Below are 24,196 nucleotides of genomic sequence, written 5' to 3'. Positions count from 1 at the left end.
AGTGGTGAATTAATATGTTTAATTCCATAAGGTGAAGATCTAAGGATGTTAATGTTTAAGTTAAATTTCATAAGAATTCGGATTTGGAAAACTGTTAAAAGTACATGCAATAAAATTCAACCAAGGGGAAGTCACTTAACAAAGTTAATAAGTGTAATTTTAAAATAAGGCTGTGATTTATGTTTGTTTGTCTTGTGTGTTTGTTTGTTTGTTTGTTTGTTTATAATATTGTGAAACTAATAATTTTTTTGGAAAAAAACAAAAACATATCATCCTTGTCCCCCCCATTTTCCCTCCCCCCCACAAAACCCACCCACCCCCTGACTTCCCTCAGTTCCAGTCTTTGCTTTCTCTAAGAATGCTGTTTTCTGCATGTTACAAAGTTGTATAGATCTTCAAACAATTTAGCTGATTATTATCAATAAAAAGTTCGTGAATGTTTATTCAAAACCTGCCAAGGAGTCCAGTTCGCTTTGTTGCTTCTTCAGATACTTTGTAAAGGGGCAAGAAGGTTTACTTCTGACAACGTGTGGAGATGGCGAGGCTGTATTTCCAGAGGGCATTTGAAGATGATGCCCTGTTCAATTTTTTTTTCTTTATCTTCCCGTCTGAAGTCTCCAGAGCAAGCAGCTATCCTACCTGACATGGCTGAAGGGGTTCATTTTTTAGTCATCTATAATTCCAATGTTACAGTAAAATCTGGGTGCGGGGCTACTCTGCCACCCAGCTCGTTGGACTAGGTCCGCGGGTCCCTGCGGAAGAAAATGAGCTCAGCCGGAGACAGGAGCAAACTGCAGAAGATCCAAGTTTATTGCGCAACAGGTTCAAGACGAGATTGAACAGCGAGAAAGGGGTGACATGAACTTTTGAAACTTCCCTCCATGTCCCAGAATACAGTGCAAAATGCATCCTAGTTACATCATGAATACATTAAGAAGAGGTTGGGTTACACAGGATAAATATACAGAGGAGGGAGGGGGAATATGCAGTGCTGGAGATAAGTGCTTCCTGAGTACCGGTGATGAGAAGACAAAAGTCCAAGTATGTAAAGTCTGCCACCCGGCATTGCCCGGAGGAAAGGTTGGGCAGAGTGATTTGACTGGATTAGGGTCTTCCTGAGTATGTGACTCCTCGCTCGAGGGATTATGGAGGCAGAGGAGGTGTCATGGAGTCCTGAAGAAACTGAGTCGATCGACACCAAAACCAAGGAAATCGGAGCTGCGGTTGATTTTATACAAATTTTAGAAGTTTTAGTCCATTTCAGTCCATTCTTATATTGATAATTGAAGTCGGAAACAAAATAGATACATTATTGCAAGATTTGACACTTTTATGAGTTCACAAGTTTCGGTTCCATTGTTCTCCCAGCGGGGAGCCGTCAGCAGCTTGTCAAGAGGTTAAATGAGGCGTGCAGGAGCTTGCTGAGCTAGCTCTGCAAAGCAAATGCATGGTTCTGATTGGTTAGAACGCAGCCATTGAAACGAATGGGGGATACAGTTTGATACGGTCTACCCACGATAAAGATGGAGCGAGAGAGAGGCTTAAAAGAAAGAGGCTTAAGAGTTTGGGCTTATTTCGCCCGTGTGGAAAAAGGGAAAGGCACTTTAATTTTGGGGCTTGGGTAGGGTGTGGTGCTTGTGCAACGGTGTGGGGGCTGAGGGGTGAATGTAGGGCTGGGTGCCCTTGAGGTCATCGCCTCGGACCCTCTGGTGACTGGCGGAAGGGTGAAGGAAGGCACCCCCCTTCCATATCACCAATGATGCATGTATTTTCACAGCTGCATAAGGTCTTGTGGGGAGAGGAAGGATTCCTAGAATTGCAGAGTTGTGAGGGACTCTGAGGGTCATCTAGTCCCACCCCCTGCAGTGCAGGAAACTTTTGCCCAATGTGGGGCACAGACTCACAAGCCTGAGATTAAGAGTCTCATCCTCTGCCAAATCAGACACCTCAAATAGAAAAGAAGATTGAGGGTGAGAAAATTTATTAGGACTCCTCAAAGTGTGACTGTCTCTCTAAGAAGTGAGCTGCAGAGGGAATTCTGGGAAAAGGAAGGAAAATGCAAAGCAAGAGCAACCCATTTTTGTTCTGTTATTTCTGCTGATTTTGACTGGAATGAATCCTCTCAAAGGGCCCTTGGGAAACTGCCCAACCTGCTCTTGGCAGGTAAATGGTTTTTACGTCAGTCACTCTGGTCTGGAGAGAAACTCCTGCTGGGCCTGAGAGGCAGATTTAGTCTCCTCAGGAGATACTGAAGTGGGCTTTGTTATCCAATAGACGTAAGAAAGGGAGGAGGGTCTCTCCAGAGAACAAGGCTCCTGAGAACGTGTAGAGTTCGGCTCCTGAGTCAGCGTCAGAAAAAGACACACATCCCCCTTCATAGTCCAGAGTCACCCGGATCCCCCTGGGCTCCTCATTCAGGGACAGAGGAGAGGAAACAGGGGAGGTGCAGGCCCAGTAGTCCCCTCCCCTCTTCCCCACAGCCCAGATTCCTTCCTCAGGACTGAAGTCAAAGACGTCCTTTCTCTCCACAGACTTCCTGGCAACTCCCACATCCCACCATCCCCCACTTTCCACAGTGACTTCCCAGAAATGTCTGCCTGCTGTGAATCCCTCACGTCCCAACACACAATGCCGCTTGTTGAATCTCTCAGGATTATCATGCAGGGCTTGCTCTTCGTCACCATATATCACACTTTTCCGATCCTTGGACAGGATGAGTTCAGGATGGGCTGTGTCTGGATCCAGAGCAACATTTTCTGTTGGGGAGAAGATGAGGGAAAGAGAAGATTAGGCAGAGTCAGCTGAGAGACAGAAATGGACATCCTGATAAATAAATAAAAAACACCCCAAAAACTCTAGATTCCCTTTCAGATCAAGGGGATTTCTTTGCATCGCATGCTAGACTGAGACTCCTCCTTGCAGACTCCTCAGAATAAATATCTTCCTTGTTTGATTTTAAATCAGTTCCCTTCACTTTCTTATATTCGATGTGTATGGTGCCTGCCCTCCTCTCAACCCAGGCATTTTCTAAGAGGAAAAACCACCCAGGAAACCTTTTACTCATCTCTTCTGTGTTATCTAAGGGGAAAGAGAGGAGAATTGGAGGAGGCAGGAGAGGAGAGAAGCTGCTTTCCTCTGACAATCTCTGTGGGAATTGGCCTTTGGGGACCTCTGGTTGGGGTGGGGGATGAGGAACCCCCGGTAATAATAATAATAATAATAATAATAAATTTGCATACTGCCCTTCATTCATAGGTCTCAGGGTGGTTCACAGCATAAAAATACCCCATATAGGCCTCCTCTCACTTTCGTGGGGATCACGTTCTGGGCCCTCGTGCCCCCCACAAGTGAAAATTGCGTTAAGTGGGGAGCCTGTTTATTCCTGCTCTCCAATTCTCTCAGCTACTTGGTCTTTCCTGTGCCTTTCTCCCTACCATTTTGGAAGTTTAGGCCTTGCCGCCAGGGAAAAGGAGGCAGGTGGCAGGGCAATTTTACAAAGGACTGCTTATTCCAAGCTTCTCTCTTGGATTTAACATACACCATAAGACTAGTTCCCTTGGGGAAAGGGGGAATAACTCAAAAGGATTACCAGTTAGGGGCTTGGACAGTCATGACAGGCAAGTGTAGAGCTGCTGTTATTTTGAAGAGCAAAAAAGAGGACACATTTGCCAACTTCTACTCTTAACCATGGATCGCTATGCCAACACTCATTTTAAAAACCCCTACTCTTTGTAGGCTTTCAAAGCTGTGATATACTGCTAGTAGCAATGTTCTTAACCAGGGGTGTCAAACTCAAATTCATCGGGGGCCGCATCAGCAGTTTGGTCACCCTCAAAGGGCCGGTTGTATCTGTAGGACTATGTGTCCACTCTTTATTATCATAAATTATTGCCACTGCATTCAATTATTACTGTTTTTTGTAATAATGTAATAATGTAAGTAATTCCCGCTTGGATTACTGCAATGTGCTCTACGTGGGGCTACCTTTGAAGGTGACCCTGAAACTACAACTAATCCAGAACGTGGCAGCTAGACTGGTGACTGGGAGCGGCCGCAGAGACCACATAACACCGGTCTTGAAAGACCTACATTGGCTCCCAGTACGTTTCCGAGCACAATTCAAAGTGCTGGTGTTGACCTTTAAAGCCCTAAATGGCCTCAAAGGCCCAGGAGACCTGAAGGAGCGTCTCCACCCCCATCGTTCTACCTGGACTCTGAGGTCCAGCACTGAGGGCCTTCTGGCAGTTCCCTCACTGCAAGAAGCAAAGCTACAGGGAACCAGGCAGAGGGCCTTCTCGGTAGTGGCGCCTTCCCTGTGGAACACCCTCTCACCAGATGTCAAAGAGAAGAACAACTACCAGGCTTTTAGAAGACATCTGAAGGCAGCCCTGTTTAGGGAAGCTTTTAATGTTTGATGTATTTTAATATTCCTTTGGAAGCCGCCCAGAGTGGCTGGGGAAGCCCAGCCAGATGGGCGGGGTATAAATAAATTATTATTATTATTATTATTATTATTATTATTATTATTATTATTATTATTATTATTTATCCCGTGAGTCCTGTATCTAGCAGTATTTTGCTTTTGTCTTCCCGGTACCCACATGCATCACGCCAATTTTATTCCAGGCAGTAAGTACTGGTACCTTACTCAAGACTCGTTAACGTGCTGTAACTACCAAAGCCTGATTTCCAATACGTGCTTTCGCATGTGTGGGTGGCATTTTAATCCACATTAGTGACTGACAAGGTGAAACTGGAGCAGGGTAGTGATTCCAAATCACCGCCACATTCAGAATAAAGGCTTGCCATCGACTGGTGTATTTGTCTCATCAGTATTGTAACAATTCGATTTGGGGCATTGGTCCATCTACCCCGGCACTGCCAGGCACTGACTAGCAGCGGCTCTGCAAGGGTTAAGGCAAGAGTCTTTCCCGCGCTAAACAGCCTCTCCCCAGCGAGGGGTTGCTCGCAGAGCACAAGTGGTCACTGTTCAGACCAATCCACAAACTCCTTACGTTGTGTTGTGTTAGCGGCTGATGTGGATCGGTAGCCTGCAAATAGTTTAAACTGCCACTTCTTGAATAGACCCTGTGACAGGAGTAACCACTCTATTATGTCGACAAGCAAGGTCGAAGTTCCACTGGGATTTATTTAAGTGTTTGCTCCGGAGGAAGCGGTTTGCGGATCGTGGCCCTAATGCAATTCCCAGCTAGTTTCCCCATCCCAATTTAATTATCCTTATGGGATTTTTATGATTACCAGGAGCTTTCTTCGCCTTGCAACTGCCTCTCTGCAAAAAGTGAACACGTGCCTTGGGAGGAACGAGACTTCTTTAGAAACCAGCGCGCTTTTTCGCGTGGTTGCCGCTGGTGCCAACCGGGGAGGCGCAGAGAGAGGAACCTATAACTTGATATCTCTTTCTCCACAACAACTGCTTTTCGGAGAAAGCTCTGCAGAGAAAGCCGCTAAGCAGGCCTGAATCCGGCGCTCTGATCCCCCGAGCTCGGCTGGCGCGCCAAAACGCCACCGCCCGAAAAGGAAAAGTCGTCTGTCGCCTCGCCATTGGCTAGCAGGAATGGTTGTGGCTTGCTATTGGGCAGCGTGGAGGGGAGAGCCCTCCGTTAGGAACATACTATGGCTTGTCTGGCATTTTTCTCTCCTGGGGGGGGGGGAGAAAGGGGTGGGACGGCGCGGTGCCTCCTTTCCCGCTTTGCTGCTCGGAGCCGGACTCCCGTGCGCTTCGCCTTCTGCGCGCTAAAGCGAAGAGGCGGCACTGCGGCAGCCAGATTTCGTGCGGAGGGAAAGCCCAGCCTTGTTTGCACAACCTCGAGCCAGTCAGTCACGTAAAAGCCTCAGCCCGCCCCCAGGGCCGGCCTCCTTTTCTCTGAATGTGCAGTGCTGCCACCCCGCCCCACCCCGGTCTTTCCCTCAATGAATACACACAAGCTTTCTCCTTAAAAAAAAAAGCGAGAATAAAAAAAAGCGCTGGCGGCTGGCGGCGTCTACATGGGCCGCATGAGGAGGTCTGCCGGGCCGGATTTGGCCCGCGGGCCTTGAGTCTGACACCCGTGTTCTTAACTTTCAACAACCAAAGAATAATAATAATAATAATAATAATAATAATACATATTGCTCCCTCGCTTGCCACATGAAAGTGTTTGGGCTTATGTTTACATATTTTTAATTTTCTTTTTTAAAAAATATTAACGTTGCAATACATATATGAAATCTTTACATAATGATACATATACATTATATTTGTAAATTCGCATTTTTACATTTCATTATGTACCAACATTTATCCATTTCTTATTTCTTGCCCTGTGTCTTCCCTCCACCCGTGCGTGACTTCCTTATTATTTTGTAACTTTAGAATTGAGATTCTATTTTTGTATTTTAATAATTAAACATTTAATCTTATATATCTGCTTAACTTTGTGAAATCAGTCTACACATATCAATAAATTCTTGTTGGAGCATCTTTTGGTCATGTATTCAACACATTTCCAGTGATATACTGCTAGTAGCAATGTTCTTAACTTTCAACAACAAAAGAATAATAAGAATAATAAGAATACATAATACATATTGCTCCCTTGCTTGCCACATTTGGGTATTTGGGCTCATGTTCACATCTTTGTGAACGCAAGTGTGCACAGAACAATTTATTAAACTGTTAAACATGTACATATGGACTCTCCTTAAGGGCAGGGGGGTGTTAACTCTCGCCCTCCCGGACTCCTTCTCCAAGATCTTGTGGCTGAGCCAGTGTCCTTTTAGTTCAGCCACAAGAGAAGGGTTTTATACAGGATGTGGCCAGCTGAAGATGCTGCTCTGTTGCGATTCTCTGCTCTAGGCTAGCTTAGCTGGGTGCCTTAGGTCTGAGTCTAATGCACTAGAAATTTTTTTCATGGGTTACCAAACAACTTGAGACATTTTGCCAAATTTTAAAAATCTACCTAGGGGAGAAATTTTAATCATGAAAATAGAGGACCTGTCTGAGAAAGAGAGGACATGTGGCAACCAGTCCTGAAAAAGGTCACATGGAAAAGCAACCCAACTCTCTCTAGGCAGGAATGAAACTCTTCCCTCTTTTATCTGATCCTTCTGGGCAGTTTCTCTCCTCTCCTTCTGCATCTTCAAGTCCACCCTCTCTGCCTTTGTGGTACAAACAGCAGGGCCAGAGTCAAGCTGTACAGAAGAGACTCTTGACTCCCATGAAACACTAGTCCCCCCTCCTGTGAATTGGGGTCTCCATGTGAAATTTACCTCTCTGAAGATTTCTGAATGACTGAACATCTGAGGAAGCAAAAAGACAGGCTTAACAGGCTACAATGCAATAGCTAAAAAAATAAATCTTTTTTTTACAAAACATCACCATAACATAGCACCTGTTGTTTCCTTATTTCAAGCAAAAGATTAAATCATAGAGCACATAATTGCAAAGACAACAGCTGTAGGCCTAAGTAGTGATGTTAAATATTCTCCAAAAGATTATTCTTGAGAATGTAATATCACTATGCCTAAGGAATTAAAACAACTAACGAGTTTAGCTGTGATTCCTGCATTGCAGGGGACTGGAATAGATAATCCTTGGGATCCTTTCAGACTCTGCCATTCCATGATTTCATGGGAAAATCAGAAATGGTAATCCATTCTAGAAAATGGTGGAATATAATCATTCAAAATCCACAAATGAAACAGGGATCTGAACTTAAAATTAAGGGGGAAACCAGAATAATAGTCTATAGGCAGGAAAGGAACTCACGACTGGTGTGCAGGTTCTTCGCAGGGACAATCTCCGCCCCTAATCCAAGCCTTCAACCTCCCTCCCCGTTCATTAATGGGGCAGACAAAGAACCCAAACACCACTAGAGGACTGTTACCCAGAGTGACGCCATTGATGGGGGTCCCAAAGTCTGCACCACAGATGGTTCAACACCCATGAAATATCAGTTCCCAATCCTCCTGTGAAAAAATTGTTCTTCCCTTGTAAATTTACCTTTCTGAATTGGTTTTTTGTATAACAGAGCATCTGAGGAAGCAAAAAGATATAAAGTGTAAGGGCAACACTCTTCCACTGGAAATCAATCTCCATGCAAAAGTAACATTTCAAAACATAGCGTCACAATATACATGGGCCATTCTGGGCGACAGGAAATGAAGGCTGGAGCACCAAGAAGGAAGGTATCCTGGGGTTACCCAATTCCATGCAATAAGAGTCTGGTATGTTCAGTGATGATATTCACTGGAAGTGATGATATTCCAGCTGAACTATTTAAAATTTTAAAAGATGATGCTGTTAAGGTGCTACACTTAATATGCCAGCAAGTTTGGAAAACTCAGCAGTGGCTAGAGGATTGCAGAAGATCAGTCTACATCCCCATCCCAAAGAAGGGCAGTGCCAAAGAATGCTCCAACTACCGCACAATTGCACTCATCTCACACGCTAGCAAGGTTATGCTTAAAATTCTACAAGGCAGGCTTAAGCAGTATGTGGACCGAGAAGCTGGATTTCGAAGGGGCAGAGGAACCAGAGACCAAATTGCAAACATGCGCTGGATTATGGAGAAAGCTAAAGAGTTCCAGAAAGACATCTACTTCTGCTTCATTGACTATGCAAAAGCATTTGACTGTGTTGACCACAGCAAACTATGGCAAGTTCTTAAAGAAATGGGAGTGCCTGATCACCTCATCTGTCTCCTGAGAAATCTCCATGTGGGACAAGAAGCTACAGTTAGAACTGGATATGGAACAACTGATTGGTTCAAAATTGCAAAAGGAGTACGACAAGGCTGTATATTTTCTCCCTGCTTATTTAACTTATATGCAGAATTCATCATGCGAAAGGCTGGGCTGGATGAATTCCTAGCCGGAATTAAGATTGCTGGAAGAAATATCAACAACCTCAGATATGCAGATGACACAACCTTGATGGCAGAAAGTGAGGAGGAATTAAAGAACCTTTTAATGAGGGTGAAAGAGGAGAGCGCAAAATATGGTCTGAAGCTCAACATCAAAAAAACGAAGATCATGGCCACTGGTCCCATCACCTCCTGGCAAAGAGAAGGGGAAGAAATGGAGGCAGTGAGAGATTTTACTTTCTTGGGCTCCATGATCACTGCAGATGGTGACAGCAGCCACGAAATTAAAATACGCCTGCTTCTTGGGAGGAAAGCAATGACAAACCTAGACAGCATCTTAAGAAGCAGAGACATCACCTTCCCAACAAAGGTTCGTATAGTTAAAGCTATGGTTTTCCCAGTAGTGATGTATGGAAGTGAGAGCTGGACCATAAAGAAGGCTGATCGCCGAAGAATTGATGCTTTTGAATTATGGTGCTGGAGGAGACTCTTGAGAGTCCAAGGGACTGCAAGAAGATCACACGTATCCATTCTTAAGGAAATCAGCCCTGAGTGCTCACTGGAAGGACAGATCCTGAAGCGGAGGCTCCAATACTTTGGCCACCTCATGAGAAGAGAAGACTCAATGGAAAAGACCCTGATGTTGGGAACGATGGAGGGCACAAGAAGAAGGGGACGACAGAGGACGAGATGGTTGGACAGTGTTCTCGATGCTACCAGCATGAGTTTGACCAAACTGCGGGAGGCAGTGGAAGACAGGAGTGCCTGGTGTGCTCTGGTCCATGGAGTCACAAAGAGTCAGACACGACTAAACGACTAAACAACAACATGTTCAGTTCTGAAAAAGTAATAGAATTCCCAGTGTGAAATCCTGGCAGCCATTTTTCATTACCTTCCCATTGTTTCATTGTATCCTCAACAAGATGATTTAGATCACAGGATTCCAAGAACCTGTTCCTCAGTTCTGGAGGGAAAGCCAGTGGCTTCTCTAGACTCTCTCTTTCCTCATACCTGGTGAAAAGAAAAACAATGAATGGCCCCATTGTGGCACCTTCTCCTTAATTATTGCAGGAGATCTCAATAACCTGAACAAAGTTGAAGTTCATTTCGCAACAGGTAATTTTCAGGATTCGGCTTCATCTCTTGACACCCACCTCCAAGCCCTGGTCAGTGGCTTCATAAGGATGCTAAACAGCACAAGGGACAAGATGTAACCCCAAGTGACACCACCGGAGGGCTCCCATGGCTTCAAACAATGCTGCCCCCTAACAACTTTCTGGGAAGGTGCCAGAACTTAAGACCCAAACCCCTGAGGTGGAATGCCTGCAACCCCTCCCTCCCTGAGCTTCTCCAGAGGATGTGAGTGATGTCCAAAGCTGCCAAGAGTTGGGTGGCTGCTACTTGGACAAGATGCTAGTTGGACATTGAAATCTGTTGGTACATCCTGAGCTCTTCCCAAGCATCTTTGGCACTTTCTCTTCTAGACGTTTGAGATTACGTTTGAAATTACCAAAAAGTCCATGAACAGAAAGTGCAAGAGATGTGAAGGGATGTGGGGAGGGAGGGAGGAGGCAGTTGACCTTGAACCTTAGAGAGAGAATTGGGGGGCCACAAGTTCAGAAGAGGGGGCCCTAATTTCACCTGTGAGGTGTGGCAGGGGGTGAGTCCTCCAGTCTCCCCCCTGCAGCCCCTGGAGGGCCATGTCTGAGGTTCTTGCATCTCAGCTTCAAAGAGTGATGCTAATGGAAATGAGCCAGATCCACTTACCTCTGCAAGGTCCTTCTCACATCCTAGAGGGAAAAGGAGAAGGGAATTCACTGCACACCACAGGCCACACTAGGAAGACCCCCTCAGACCCTGGCCCTCAGATGTCAGTCTGCCTGGCACATGCCAAGGTTTAGGGTAGGGATGGCGGAATCAGCCAGTTTGGGTTTCTCATAGCTTTTATTTTCCCAATCTGAAATTATTAATTGTTCCGATTTCAAGTTCTCCCCATTTCCATATTTTAATAACTTCAATCCAGTTTGCATTGTGCTATTCAGACAAACGTAAGCCTACAGGATAATCCTGCCAGGGCACTGTCCCAGTCCCCAAATTTCAAATTCTAATTTCCATCTGGAAATAAAAAAATGCACCTGCAGCATAAAATGCCTCCAAAGGGGTAATAAAACAACTCCGTGTTTCTTTGGGCTCACCCACACTTCTCCCTTTCCTGTGCCCAGAAAACACGAGTCCAAGTGGTTTTATCTTTGCCCTGCCGCTTTCCCTCAGGAAAAACCTGCTCCTTCGTGCAACAGCAAAGCAAACGTCAATCCGGAGAAAACCTGGCTGAGGTTTGCTCTAATTCTGCAGTAAACAGCGGGTTTTCCTGGAGGAAAGGGGTGGGACAAGCAGCAGCCTGGATGAGTCCCTCTGTCTTGCTCTTTGGTCACTGTGACTGAGCACCATTTTGGGCCGATCTGTATCCACGGGGAAGGGGATAAACCCAGAAGTTGTGGAGGGAATGGGAAGAGAAGCTTGGTCAAGAGACCGGCTCATGTCGGAAGGAGGCCTGAACGCATCCCAGACAAAGCCCCCCACAGCTGAGAGGCATTCGGGGACAAAGCATCAGCAAAGAGCAGAAGATCAGCTCCCGTTCCATCAAGAACACAGATGAATCTCTAGTCTGCATTCAGGTGAGTTAAGCATCCCAGGTCTCTTGGGTCTTCCTGTCCATTACAAATCTGACTAGAAGCTCCATCATATCAGCCCCTGCACTCCTTGCATACAGGAAAGGGGCAGCCTTTTCCTGGAGCCTTGGGCTGTTCCTGCCACCATCTTACCTGCAGGAGTTCACTCGCTGGCTGCTGACTCTTTTCTTCCATCTCCTGGATGATCCTCTCAAGAGAGGAGAGTTTCCTGGAGAGTCTGGCCAGCTGCTCATCCCTTCTCCCTGCAATCTCCTTCTCCACCTTTTCCACATGAGTCAGCAGACGTTTTTCTTGTGCTTCCAGGAACTGGCGCAGTTCTCTGAACTTCTCCATAGTCTTCAGCCTCTCCGTTTCTGTTAATTTCTGCAAGAAAAGAGGAGGTCTGAGTGTGGAAGGTGATCAGCCCTCAAAACATCAGGAAGAGAACTATGAGAATTCCACAGGGCGGACACTTCTGATTTTTCAGAGACAGGAAACCTTCAGTGGCTAAAGAAGTAAACCTTTATTTTGAGGGGAGGCCCTCTCCATTGCTGTTTCTGTTGACCTCTAATTTGGAGAGGGCTACAGCCTAAAGGAAGGAGCATTTGTTTTCTAGCCATGGATATGTGGGATGTAAAAACGTATTGCAAGCAAATACAACAGTCCTACAATGCACATGCTGGGGAATGCTTTGTATCACTCAGGAGAAAACTTGCTAGTTCTTCCTGAGCTGAGACAGACTTCCTTTGCATGTGAGTGAATGTGAGTGTGGCCTGTTCTTGGGAGAGGAGCGCACGGCCTCCATGTTCTGCTCTGTGTCTTCTCCATTGTGTGTTCCTAAGAGTTAGGAGAAGTGACTGCTCAGTCGCAGTCACTTGAGACTATTTTACAAAGTTATATGTTGTTCTTTAAATTAAGCCTGCCTTCAGGAATCTCATTGTTAACTGGATGATTGTAAGTAAACTAGTTTTATGATAACTTTAATCAGATGGTCGTGTCTATTCTTTTAGGAGGGATATAAAAAAGGGAAACCAGGAATCCTAAATAGTGAGGCTCAGATGAGCCTGCAACTAGCTAACCGCTGTGTAATTTAAAAGGGGGATTGTTTAACAACTCTGCTAAGTTATAGAACTTGCTGGCGAAAGTTAGGAAGGATATAATAATATATCTTCTCCTGCCTCCCTAAACATCCCCACAGGATATTCCCTGCATGATTTGGGGAATGGCATAACCAGAGTTCATAGCTGTCCAGAGAACGTCCATGGACATAAAACACCCTCAATTTAGACTGGGACCATTGAGGTGGAAGGAAGGCAACAGAAACAGGAGAATGAGGAGAAAGCGCAGAGTTTATCTCCATAGCTCCCTGAATTTCCTTAAGATGAACAATAGCGCACATTTAGAAAGACAACTCTTTAGTAATATTGATGGTAAATCAGGATTTGAGTTGACCTGCTTCCACCCTCTCAGCTCACAAGTCCTCAGGCTTCTCCTTCACTGCTATTCACATAATAAATGACAATGGGAAATACAGTGGTACCTTGAGTTACAAACACCTCAGGTTACAAACGCTTCAGGTTACAAATTCCACTAACTTGGAAGAGTTACCTTGAGTTGAGAACTTTGCCCCAGGATGAGATTTTAAATTGTGTGCCGGCAGCGCAACAGCAGCAAGAGGCCCCATTAGTGAAAGCATGCCTCTAGTTAAGAACAGTTTCAGGTTAAGAACGGACCTCCAGAACAAATTAAGTTCATAACTAAAGCTACCACCGTAAACTCAAATTAGCTGCATTCAAAAGTGAATTTACCTAAGTTGCTATTGCTGAAAAATTATGGAGACCAAAACAGAGCAATCCTTTGAAATTCACACCTCTGAATTGCTCAAGGTTGACCCAGCCAGGTCAATTTTGTTCACAAACAATGTATTTATGAGGGTAAAGTACATATAAAAATATTTATACAAGGAAGTAGCTACCCTAACATCTGATTCATTTTCAGAATAATAAATTAATAAACAAACTGATATGGAAAAAGGAGGAATGGGGAGGAGCTCAAATGGGCAGATTTCCCCATCCCTCCTCAGTCCTGACTCAATTCTTCAAGTCCTTGTTCCCTCCCTAGTAACAAGAGTGGCACTTACCAGGAGGTCTTTGCTTTCCTTGTCCAGATCTGCTTGATGGGCCAGAATTTCCTCTCTCTCTTTCCTCAGAATCTCCAGGTGGCGACAGATCTCTTCCTAAAGAGAAAAGGAAAAACTCAGGTTTGATAGAGACCCACAGAGAGGAGGTGAATAGTATGCTGGCTTCTTGCGCCCAGTGGCCTTGCTATAATAGCAAGGTAGTTTACTGGAGGAAATAAGAGTCTAGAGGTTTTCAACCTTTTTGGGTGCATGACTCCCTCGTCCAACTACCTTCTTTCTGTGGTGTCCCTGTGGGGCTCAGGATCCCAGCTAGGTCCCCCCTTGCTTGCAGAGCTTGCAGCCCCTCACCCTTTCTCAAACACCCTCCCTTGTGGGGGGCTCTCTCAGCCTCCTCTCACCTCTCCTTAGGAGTCCTTCTCTGGGTCTCTGAGCTGCCCCAAAGAGAGGTGCCTTCTCACGCTGCCCCACAGGGGCCTGGGACTTGTCTGTCCCTTCCCACCAGCAAGGGCCCCTCGCCAGTTTCCTTGCTTCCTCCGAGGCCGCCTCAGCTCCTGGCAGCCCACACCCCCTGGCCAGCCCCAGAGGCGCCATTCGCCAGCGGAGCTTGTAGCCAGGGCTGCTGCACCAAACAGCTGGAGGGACAGAGGCCAGTGTTGCCAGCAGCACCCCTGAGCATCATTCAAGGCCCCCCAGGTGCCACAGCACACGGGTTGAAAAACACTGCAGAACTGGGATGGGAAAGTTTTCTTTTTCTTTTTAAAGATATTTATTAAAGTTTCAAAATGTTACAAAAATAAGAAAAAGAAAAAAAGAAAAAAGAAAATACAAAGTGCAGAAAAAAGAAAAACAGTTAAAAACAAATCAATCTTTCCATATTTTGTCTTTCGTTTGCTTGTTTCCCTGACCTCCTCACACCTCCCTTTTTTGTAATCCAGTTCAATTACCGTATTTTTCGCTCTATAACACGCACCCGACCATAACACGCACGTAGTTTTTAGAGGAGGAAAATCCGTAGGCATGCCACCCATAGGCATTCCCTCCATAACACGCACAGACATTTCCCCTTACTTTCTAGGAGGAAAAAAGTGAGTGTTATGGTGCAAAAAATACGGTAGTTAATTCAGCAAATCCTTTCCCTCTTTGTTTTTATCTTAATCCTTTATCTTAATATATTATAGCTTTAGATTATCACCTGTTAACAATCCATTTTTACATATTCCTTTATAACATTGCTGCTAAAAACCACTTAACTTCATTCCAACATCATTCTAACATTCATTAATTTTGCAGTATTTCTGTAAATAGTCTTTAAATTTCTTCCAATCTTCCACTGACTCTTCTCCCTGATCTCGGATTCTGCCAGTCATTTCTGCCAGTTCCATGTAGTCCATCACCTTCATCTGCCATTCTTCCAGGGTGGGTAGATCTTGTGTCTTCCAATACTTTGCAATAAGTATTCTTGCTGCTGTTGTAGCATACATAAAGAAAGTTTTATCCTTCTTTGGCACCAATTGGCCAACCATGCCCAGGAGAAAGGCCTCTGGTTTCTTCAGAAAGGTATATTTAAATACCTTTTTTATTTCATTATAGATCATCTCCCAGAAAGCCTTAATCCTTGGGCACGTCCACCAAAGGTGAAAGAATGTACTTTCAGTTTCTTTACATTTCCAACATTTATTATCGAGCAAATGATAGATTTTTGCAAGCTTGACTGGTGTCATGTACCACCTGTATATCATTTTCATAATATTCTCTCTTAAGGCATTACATGCCGTGAACTTCATACCTGTGGTCCATAACTGTTCCCAGTCAGCCATCATTATGTTATGTCCAACATCTTGTGCCCATTTAATCATAGCAGATTTCACCGTTTCATCCTGAGTATTCCATTTCAACAGCAAGTTATACATCTTTGACAGAATCTTGGTTTTGGGATCTAACAGTTCTGTTTCCAATTTTGATTTTTCCACCTGGAAGCCAATTTTCTTGTCCAAATTGTATGCCTCCATTATCTGATAATAATGAAGCGAATCTTGCACTTTGTTTTTTAGTTTTTCAAAGCTCTGCAATTTCAATTTATCTCCCTCTTGTTCCAAAATTTCCCAATATTTCGGCCATTTGGCCTCCATATTGAGCTTTTTCTGAGCCTTCGCTTCCATCGGTGACAACCACCTTGGGGTTTTATTTTTAAGTAGGTCCTTATATCTTATCCAGACATTAAACAATGCTTTCCTGACAATATGGTTTTTAAATGCTTTATGTGCTTTGACCTTATCATACCACAAATATGCATGCCACCCAAATACATTGTTGAAACCTTCTAAATCCAAAATGTCTGTGTTTTCAAGAAGCAGCCATTCTTTCAGCCAGCAAAACGCTGCTGATTCATAATAAAGTTTAAGGTCTGGCAGGGCAAATCCACCTCTTTCCTTTGCATCCGTTAGTATTTTAAATTTTATTCTAGGCTTCTTGCCCTGCCAGACAAATCTAGAAATGTCTCTCTTCCACTTCTTGAAACAATCCATTTAATCCAAAATTTGCAATGTTTGAAACAAAAACAACATTCTAGGCAATGCATTCATTTTTATCGCAGCAATACAGCCTAGCAGTGAAAGCTTCAAATTTGACCAAATTTCTAAATCTTTTTTCACTTCCGTCCAGCATTTTTCATAGTTATCTTTAAATAAATTCCCATTTTTAGCTGTCATATTAATCCCCAGGTATTTCACTTTCTTAGCCATTGTTAAGCCTATCTCCTTCTGAAACCTCTCTCTCTCAATCGCTGTTAAATTTTTCTCTAGAACCTTTGTTTTTAACTTATTCAGCTTAAATCCTGCAATCTGACCAAATTCTTGAATCAGTTCCAAAGCTCTTTTAGTACTAGATTCTGGCTCCTGTAATGTCAATACAAAGTCATCTGCAAATGCTCTCAATTTGTACTGTTTAGCTCCAACCTGTATAGCCTTAACCAATTGGTCCCTTCTAATCATATTTAAAAGGACCTTCAGGACCGATATAAAAAGCAATGGGGAGATTGGGCAACCTTGTCGTGTCCCTTTTTCTATCTTAAATTCCTCCGTCACCACATTATTAACAATTAATTTGGCCGTTTGTTCAGAATAAATTGCACTTATACCATTTCCAAAACCTTGACCAACTGCCATCCCCTGTAGGTTCTTCTTCATAAAACTCCAGGAAATATTGTCAAAAGCTTTCTCCGCGTCCACAAATATCAAAACTGCCTTGGTATTAATATTCACTTGTAATTTTTCTAAAATGTTAATTATGTTTCTCATATTATCAGACAAGTGTCTACCCGGGAGAAAACCTGCTTGATCTTTATTAATCTCTTCCACTAGTACTTTTTTTAGTCTTTTAGCCAAAATATCTGCAAAAAATTTATAATCCACATTCAGCAGTGATATGAGGCAGTAGTTCTTGAGGTGCGTCTTTTCAGTCTCTCTTTTCGGTACAGGTGTAATGTACGCTTCCTTCCACAACTCTGGTGCCCTTTTCCCTTTCAGTATTTCATTACAGACTTCCTTTAAAGGTTGTACAAACCATTCTTTTAAAAATCTGTAATATCTAGAAATCAGTCCATCCGGTCTTGGAGATTTACCTAATTGCATATTCTGAATGGCACCTTCTACCTCTTGTTCAGTTATTTTATAATTCAACATTAATTTATTTTCTTGAGAGATTTTTTCGTGAGAGATTTTTTTTGAAGGTGGGATGGGAAAGTTTTCTAGCGCAACAAACTAGTCTGGAGAAGAGCAAAGGCAGCCCAAGAGGCTAGAGAGACAGGAATAGAGCAGCGCTTCTCAAAACTTCACCCATTCCAAGCCCCTCTTCTGCAAGCCTAGGGCTTTTCCACCCTTCCTCTTGGCCCCACTGCTCTGCCACTTAACTGGGTCAGATGGCAATTCAGGTTTTCTGCTACTGGTCAGTTCTTTTCTCTGCAGTAGCCAGAGCCCAAGTGTGCTTGGACCACCAGGGGAGATTTAAGAGCTTCTTCCATTTCTGGGCCAAAGAAGTTCTTCCTGGGCCAGAATCCACCTAAGTAGCTCCTTCGGTCAGAAGATTGCAGTCTGGTCATCCCGCAAGTTCAAAGGGGCAGCTTCATTTCATTATTATTACTATTTCGTGGCATTATTTACCTTGCATTGCACAGGAGCATTTTTGCAGCTCTGTAGTAGACGTGAATATTTTTAAGGGATTAAAAGGCATTTTTAAAAGTTTCTTCTGAAGCAGAAGTCCTTTGCCTTTTGGGATGGGAAGAGATCCTCAGAGCCCACACCCCCTGGCTAAAACATCATTGCACAGCCCCCACAGCACCCCCAGAATAAGCGTGCTCCCCACCAGTAGGTGCTTCCACCCCCCACTCCTAAATCTGCTTCCAACAGATACTTTTTTGGGGGGGGGATTCTGCACCACCTGGTGAATTCCTGGCCACTGCCCCCCCCCATAACTGATCCCTTGCTGCTCTCTGTTTTGCAGGGCATTGAGGAGGCATCCTGCTAGCCAAAGGAGACATGTACTTAGTTATGTATGTGCAATTTACATTTGAGTGTCAAGACCCCACAGCCACCCCTCGTTGGGAAATAACTCACACAAGGACACAGATATTAGGTTTATGTTATTGGGCAAATTTTGGCCACAACTTTATTGAATTACAGAATGTGAGTGGCATTGGCTTAGGTATTGATTGGCCCTGACTATATCTGGCCCCTGCCCGCTGTGCCAGAAGTCCAGTAAGGGTAAGCCCCCGGTAGGGGGAGCTGTTACCATAAAGCACCAATGCTGCAGCAAGCAAAGGCTCCAGCAGCTCAGTCAGCTGCTTGTGGCTAGAAAGCCAGACAGGATGTTTGTGGCTGTTGCCATGGAAACAAAGGGGCAGTCCATTCTGTACTGAGCACCGGATGTTAGCTCAGTGTGTGTGTCATATGACCTGTACTGGAAGTACATGGGAGTAGTTTCTTCTTGCTGTTGTCGAGTGCAGACATGTTTCTCTGTACTGATATGAGAGGCAGATGTAAATAGTTTTCTGTCTGCTTCTTTCCCCTCCTGGGGGACACCAAAGGGGAGAGAGGATGAACGGTGTGTTCCTCTCACACATCTGAGATGAATCGCCGGGACCTCGCCTGCTTATCAGCAGAGTGGAGACGCGGGGAGGTCGACAGGAATATCTGCCGGTGCCTACGCTGTGGCACATTCCTCTGACCCAGGCAGAATTCCAACAGTGGTAGCAGAGGATGGTTGCTGTCCATCGGACATCTGGATGAGAGGTTAGTGAATTGTCCTCCTCTGCTCCATGGAAGCCTGATTTGAGAGGCTGATTCTCTGCAGCCAGAAGCTGACCAGAAGAAGCTGACAGCCAAGCCGATGCTCAAGGTATGAGACTTTTAAGGGCTTAAAAGTGTGAATGCAGAATGATTCGTTCCCTGCTTCACGGAGAGCGAGTGTGGGAAAAGCAGCTCCAACTTAGAAGAGGCCTGCATACCAGGCATTTTTGTGGTTTCCTGTCCGAGGAAAGGAATGCGCTGTTGCTAGGCAACGTTCTTCAGAAGGCTGTGCCTCAGAGAGGAGAAATGGAAAGTTACTCGAGAGGGCTGGAAGTCAGACTATGCTTCAGAGAAGCGAAAGCAAAGTTTTGTTATGACTAGGTCCTCACGAACTGCTGGAAGGGACTTTCCAACGCAGCCAGTGTCAGAGTTGCCAGGTGTCAAGAGAGTAAACAAGCCAGCTATTGGATTTTAGAGGCTTGTGTTTCAGAGTCAATGCAAGGACTCAAAATGGATGCCAAGAAGGGGGGAGGCTTGCCTTCTCCACCCCTCCTGACCAATGACAATTATTCATCTTGGTCTGTAAAGATGAAGGCTATGCTGCAAAATCAGAGACTGTTTGGGGTGATTGAAAATCCTATCCCAGCAGCACCAACGCGTGCTTGGGAGTCACAGAATGTGAAGGCTAGGACTGCTATAATTCTGTGTGTCTCAGATGAGCAGCTTGTGCATATACAGCATTTGGAATTTGCGCAAGAGGTTTGGAACGCGCTGCGTACAACGCATCAGAGAGATGCTGGTTCTTCAGCGTTGCTGTATTTTGAGAAGTTGACCAATCTGAGATTAGCGCCTGATGGAGATGTTCAAGCGCACCTGACAGAGATGAAGTACCTGCGTCAACAGATGGTGGAACGCAATTTCCGTCTACAGGAGGAAGTGTTTTGCTTCATGATGATAAACAGCCTGAACCGCACCTACAAAGTTGTTGCCAGTCAGCTTGGTTCGCTACCTGCTCAGGATCTGACCGCGGAAAGAGTGTCTGCCGTCGTCCTGAACGAACATGACAGACTTGCTGCACTGGAAGTGAAAGACAGAGGGAGGCAAGAACAGAGTTCAAATCTTCCCACTGCTGGTGATGCTGTAGCATTGAGTGCTGTCCGATGCTACAATTGTGGACAGACTGGGCATCTACAGCGGAACTGTAAGAAGCCGCAACAGTCAAAAGGAGCCAAGAACAGCTCTACGAAGCCTGAGGCGTCAAGCAAAAGCCGTACCAACTGCCAGGTGAAACCTGCAAAGGCTATGATGGCGAAAGGAACCACGCCAGATGTTGGGAACACATTCATAATCGATACCGGCGCCACGAAGCACCTCTGCCCACACAGAGAACTGTTTTCGACGTTGAAGAAGCAAAGCTTCACTGTGAAACAAGCCAACGGTCAAGAACTGGAAGCGACCGGAATTGGAACTGTGTATCTTGAGAGTCTGAACTTGACTATAAGCGATGTTTACCTGGTTCCAGAACTGAGATTTAATTTGCTGAGTGTGTCGCAGATTGCAAAGAAGGGACTGAAACTGACCTATGATGCTAAAAGATGCAAGATCTACAAAGATGGAGAACTGTTTCTTACTGCCGAAGAGAAAGATGGACTGTATTTGTTGACTTTTGATCAAAGTGATTACATGAAATGTAATACTTCTGATTCTAACGAAATTTCTCTTGCAGGTGTGACCAGTGTGAACACCAAGAAGGTGGCTACGAAGGTCCACAGAGCTTTTCAGCGGGTGTATGCTGATGTGATTGGTCCTTTAGAACCATCTAGAGGCGGTGCAAAATATTACCTTGTGTGTGTTGATTGTTACACTAATTATTCTTGGGTTTACTTGATGAAGAAGCCGCAGGAAACTTTAGAAAAGTTTCAGGAGTTTTGTGACAAGGTTTTCGGGTCTCATGTGAGAACAGAAGCTCCAAGTGGGGTAAAGAATGCCAGAGGCATCTTTGTGGGTTATGAAAAAGGTCTCTACAGAGTAATTTTGTCTGAATCTGGTCAGGTGATTCTCACAAAATTTCTAGAGAGTGCTCCCGAACAGGAAAGAGTGATTGTTCAAACTTTTTCCACAGATGATTCTGATGATGATGATGATGAGTTTGATCTTATTGAGTTCAGTGGTACTGATGATGATGACACTGATAGCTCAGACAGCTCAGTTGTCACAGTCATTGAGAGGAAATCTCAAATAATGACTAGACCCTCAGAAGAGGAAGATAAACCACTGATTAAGCTTAGTACTGGTTCTCCAGAGAGTTCAGAGGCTGAACCAGAAAGCAGAGAAGAGCAGCAGCTCTTACGAAGGTCTGAGAGAGCAACGAAGGGTGTACCACCCAAGAGGTATTCAGAGGAGTTTGCTAACCTTGCATATGTTGCTGTTGTAAACGATCAAGGACAGATTGAAGCTGTGTCTGAGTCAGAGACAAAGGCACAACAGAGAGTTGTTTAACCAAGGAAATGTGAAGTCACACAACCAGAAAGGTACATTGGTAAAACCAGTGGCGGGTAGTTCCAAGGGTGGAACTGAAACAACAGGGGAATGTTATAAGTATAACAACTGTTTGTTTTCTTCTCTGGATGACGCTTTGCTCGCAGCACGCATTGATACTTTAGGGGGAGTATGTTACCATAAAGCACCAATGCTGCAGCAAGCAAAGGCTCCAGCAGCTCAGTCAGCTGCTTGTGGCTAGAAAGCCAGACAGGATGTTTGTGGCTGTTGCCATGGAAACAAAGGGGCAGTCCATTCTGTACTGAGCACCGGATGTTAGCTCAGTGTGTGTGTCATATGACCTGTACTGGAAGTACATGGGAGTAGTTTCTTCTTGCTGTTGTCGAGTGCAGACATGTTTCTCTGTACTGATATGAGAGGCAGAAATAAAGGATGTAAATAGTTTTCTGTCTGCTTCTTTCCCCTCCTGGGGGACACCAAAGGGGAGAGAGGATGAACGGTGTGTTCCTCTCACACATCTGAGATGAATCGCCGGGACCTCGCCTGCTTATCAGCAGAGTGGAGACGCGGGGAGGTCGACAGGAATATCTGCCGGTGCCTACGCTGTGGCACATTCCTCTGACCCAGGCAGAATTCCAACAGGAGCCCTGTTGAAGCGAATCAACTCAATCTCCCCCTGGTGTTCCCGTCGGGGTCGTGTCAAGGCCCTAGCCCCCAACCGGGCTTTGGACAAGATCAAGACCCCCAGATTCCTTTAACAGAATACCCTTAAGTATGGAGGGGCAGATGGTGGCCACACCTCCCCTCCCCCCCCACAAGGTCAAACAATGCCTAACCGCAACCCTAACAAAATTGTGTTGATTGCTACGAGGTAGGCAAAAACCAAGTGGCCAGTGCCAATTTGCCAAGTGGAAAAATTCCTACCAGGCCCCTCGGACAACGAAGGCGACCAACCGGAGTCCATAGCAAGGCCAGTGCCTAACCTGCGAATAGGGAGGAAAGGCGGGTGATGGAGGAAGCGAGCCAAGAGGAAGTCCTCTGGCTGCTGCTCGGTTTAAACTGCCCCGGCCACCGGATTGGCTGGCCAGGCTCTGACGTGGCCCGGGATCCCCCAGGCAACGGGAACAAAGTCCACAACTCCTGGCAGATTTGTAGTGTTCTAAATATTTACAAAGCAACCTGCTGCAGGATGTGAATGAGGTTAACCCTTTCTGGCAGAGAGAAAGACTTCAACTCCCTCATCCCAGTCATCCCAGGAGCCCTCAGGCTGCTTTTTACATAATAAACCACCACCAATTCATGCCACGCCTACTTTGGACCTGAGAATTAAAAACAAAACCTCCCACGAAGAATCCACAGTTATTTCTCCCCCTCAAGATCCAGGGATCTCCTACCTTGTATTCCTCAAAAGCCTCCTCCAGAGGAATCACCTTGTGATTTTCATGTTCCTTTGACTTGTCACACACCACGCAGATGGGGGCTTCGTGGACTTTGCAGAAGAGCTTCAGGGGCTCCTGGTGTTTCTCACAGACTCCTCCTTTCCCTCCTTCCTCCTTTCCCTCTTGAAGGCTGAGATTCTTAGCTATTTCTACGAAGTTTGCCAGTTGCCAGTTGGGGATGAGGCTCCTTCTCTGGACTCTTTCTCTGCACTGAGGGCAGGAAGCCTCTGCCTCCGATTCCCCCCAGCACTGGATCAAGCAGGATCGGCAGAAGTTGTGCCCACACTCTGGGATGGTCACTGGATCCTTGAAGTAATCCAGGCAGATGGAGCAAGTGGCTTCATCACGGAGACGCTGGATGTGACCCTCAAAAGCAGCCATGGCTCCCTCGCACCAACGATCCGAGTTAAGTTTCACTTTCTCTGTTTTCAGGTACTGGGAGTTTCCCTTCCTGGAAATGGCTCAGAAACTCAGTCACCACATGATCTTTTTTTAAAAAAAAAAATGTCCCCAGGTCTTTGCATTTAGTGAATCTTTTCTCAAGCAGCAGTGAATGCTTCTGGACTGCTTCCCATGCTTTTGATTACACACAAACACACAGACCTAGTAAGTTGTGGTATTCATATTGTAACATCTTCATTCATAGTCTTTGTGATAGGAAAAAACTGCTCCTTTTACCGTATGGGGTACCCTAGAGCCCGTATGGAGTCCTTATGTAGGTTCACTATCGGTAGGAGAAAAATAACAGAGGCCAACCAGAGAATACTGAGAAGCAAAGCAGCTAGTAAGCATGATCTTTATTAAAGCTCTTGCAACAGGGTGCTAACACCCCACGCAGGAGGGAGGAGGAAGCCAGAACATTGGTATGCAAGCCCTTATATAGACTTTTGAAATTGCCAACCTGTAGCTCAAGTCCACCCCCCAATACATCATACATACATCACTGAAGGGGCTGTCTACAGCAGAAATCTGGGTTACCTGATAATGGTCACTGGTTGCATTACCTGATCAATCTGGCCATTCTTTTTGATGGTAAATATTCAGTTCCCAAATCCAGGTCATGGGCTCACCCTGTTGATACACAGATACTCCCTTAAGACAGGATTTGTGAGCAAAGAGACAATGGGGAGGTTTTCCATTTTCCTTCCTCCTTGCAGAGAAACAGTTGAGGTCAATTTAGGAGTCAAAATGGCTTCAGGAATGTTCTCCTGCACTATTTCAGACACATGGTTTATATACTTATGTATATATTATGTCTGCAGATTTCCTATAACAGGGTTCCTTTTCATTTTTGAATTGGAGT

General features: G+C 45.1%; 1 pseudogene across 1 annotated transcript; it reads right to left on the bottom strand.

The window, feature by feature from the left end:
* Positions 1-1,964: 1,964 nt before the first annotated feature.
* Positions 1,965-23,432, bottom strand: LOC309524882 (E3 ubiquitin-protein ligase TRIM11-like; annotated as a pseudogene). Its single transcript, XR_014224675.1, has 8 exons — positions 22,849-23,432; positions 13,674-13,769; positions 11,687-11,917; positions 10,632-10,654; positions 9,757-9,875; positions 8,003-8,035; positions 7,270-7,299; positions 1,965-2,756 (listed from the first exon to the last, which is right to left on the bottom strand). The product of XR_014224675.1 is annotated as an E3 ubiquitin-protein ligase TRIM11-like (transcript).
* Between the last annotated feature and the right edge of the window lie 764 nt (positions 23,433-24,196).

This window comes from Podarcis vaucheri (assembly GCF_965113315.1).
Source record: "Podarcis vaucheri genome assembly, chromosome: 2".
NCBI classification, from domain to species: domain Eukaryota; kingdom Metazoa; phylum Chordata; class Lepidosauria; order Squamata; family Lacertidae; genus Podarcis; species Podarcis vaucheri.
Note: the sequence above shows the minus strand (reverse complement) of the source record. Positions and strands in the feature narration are given on the sequence as shown.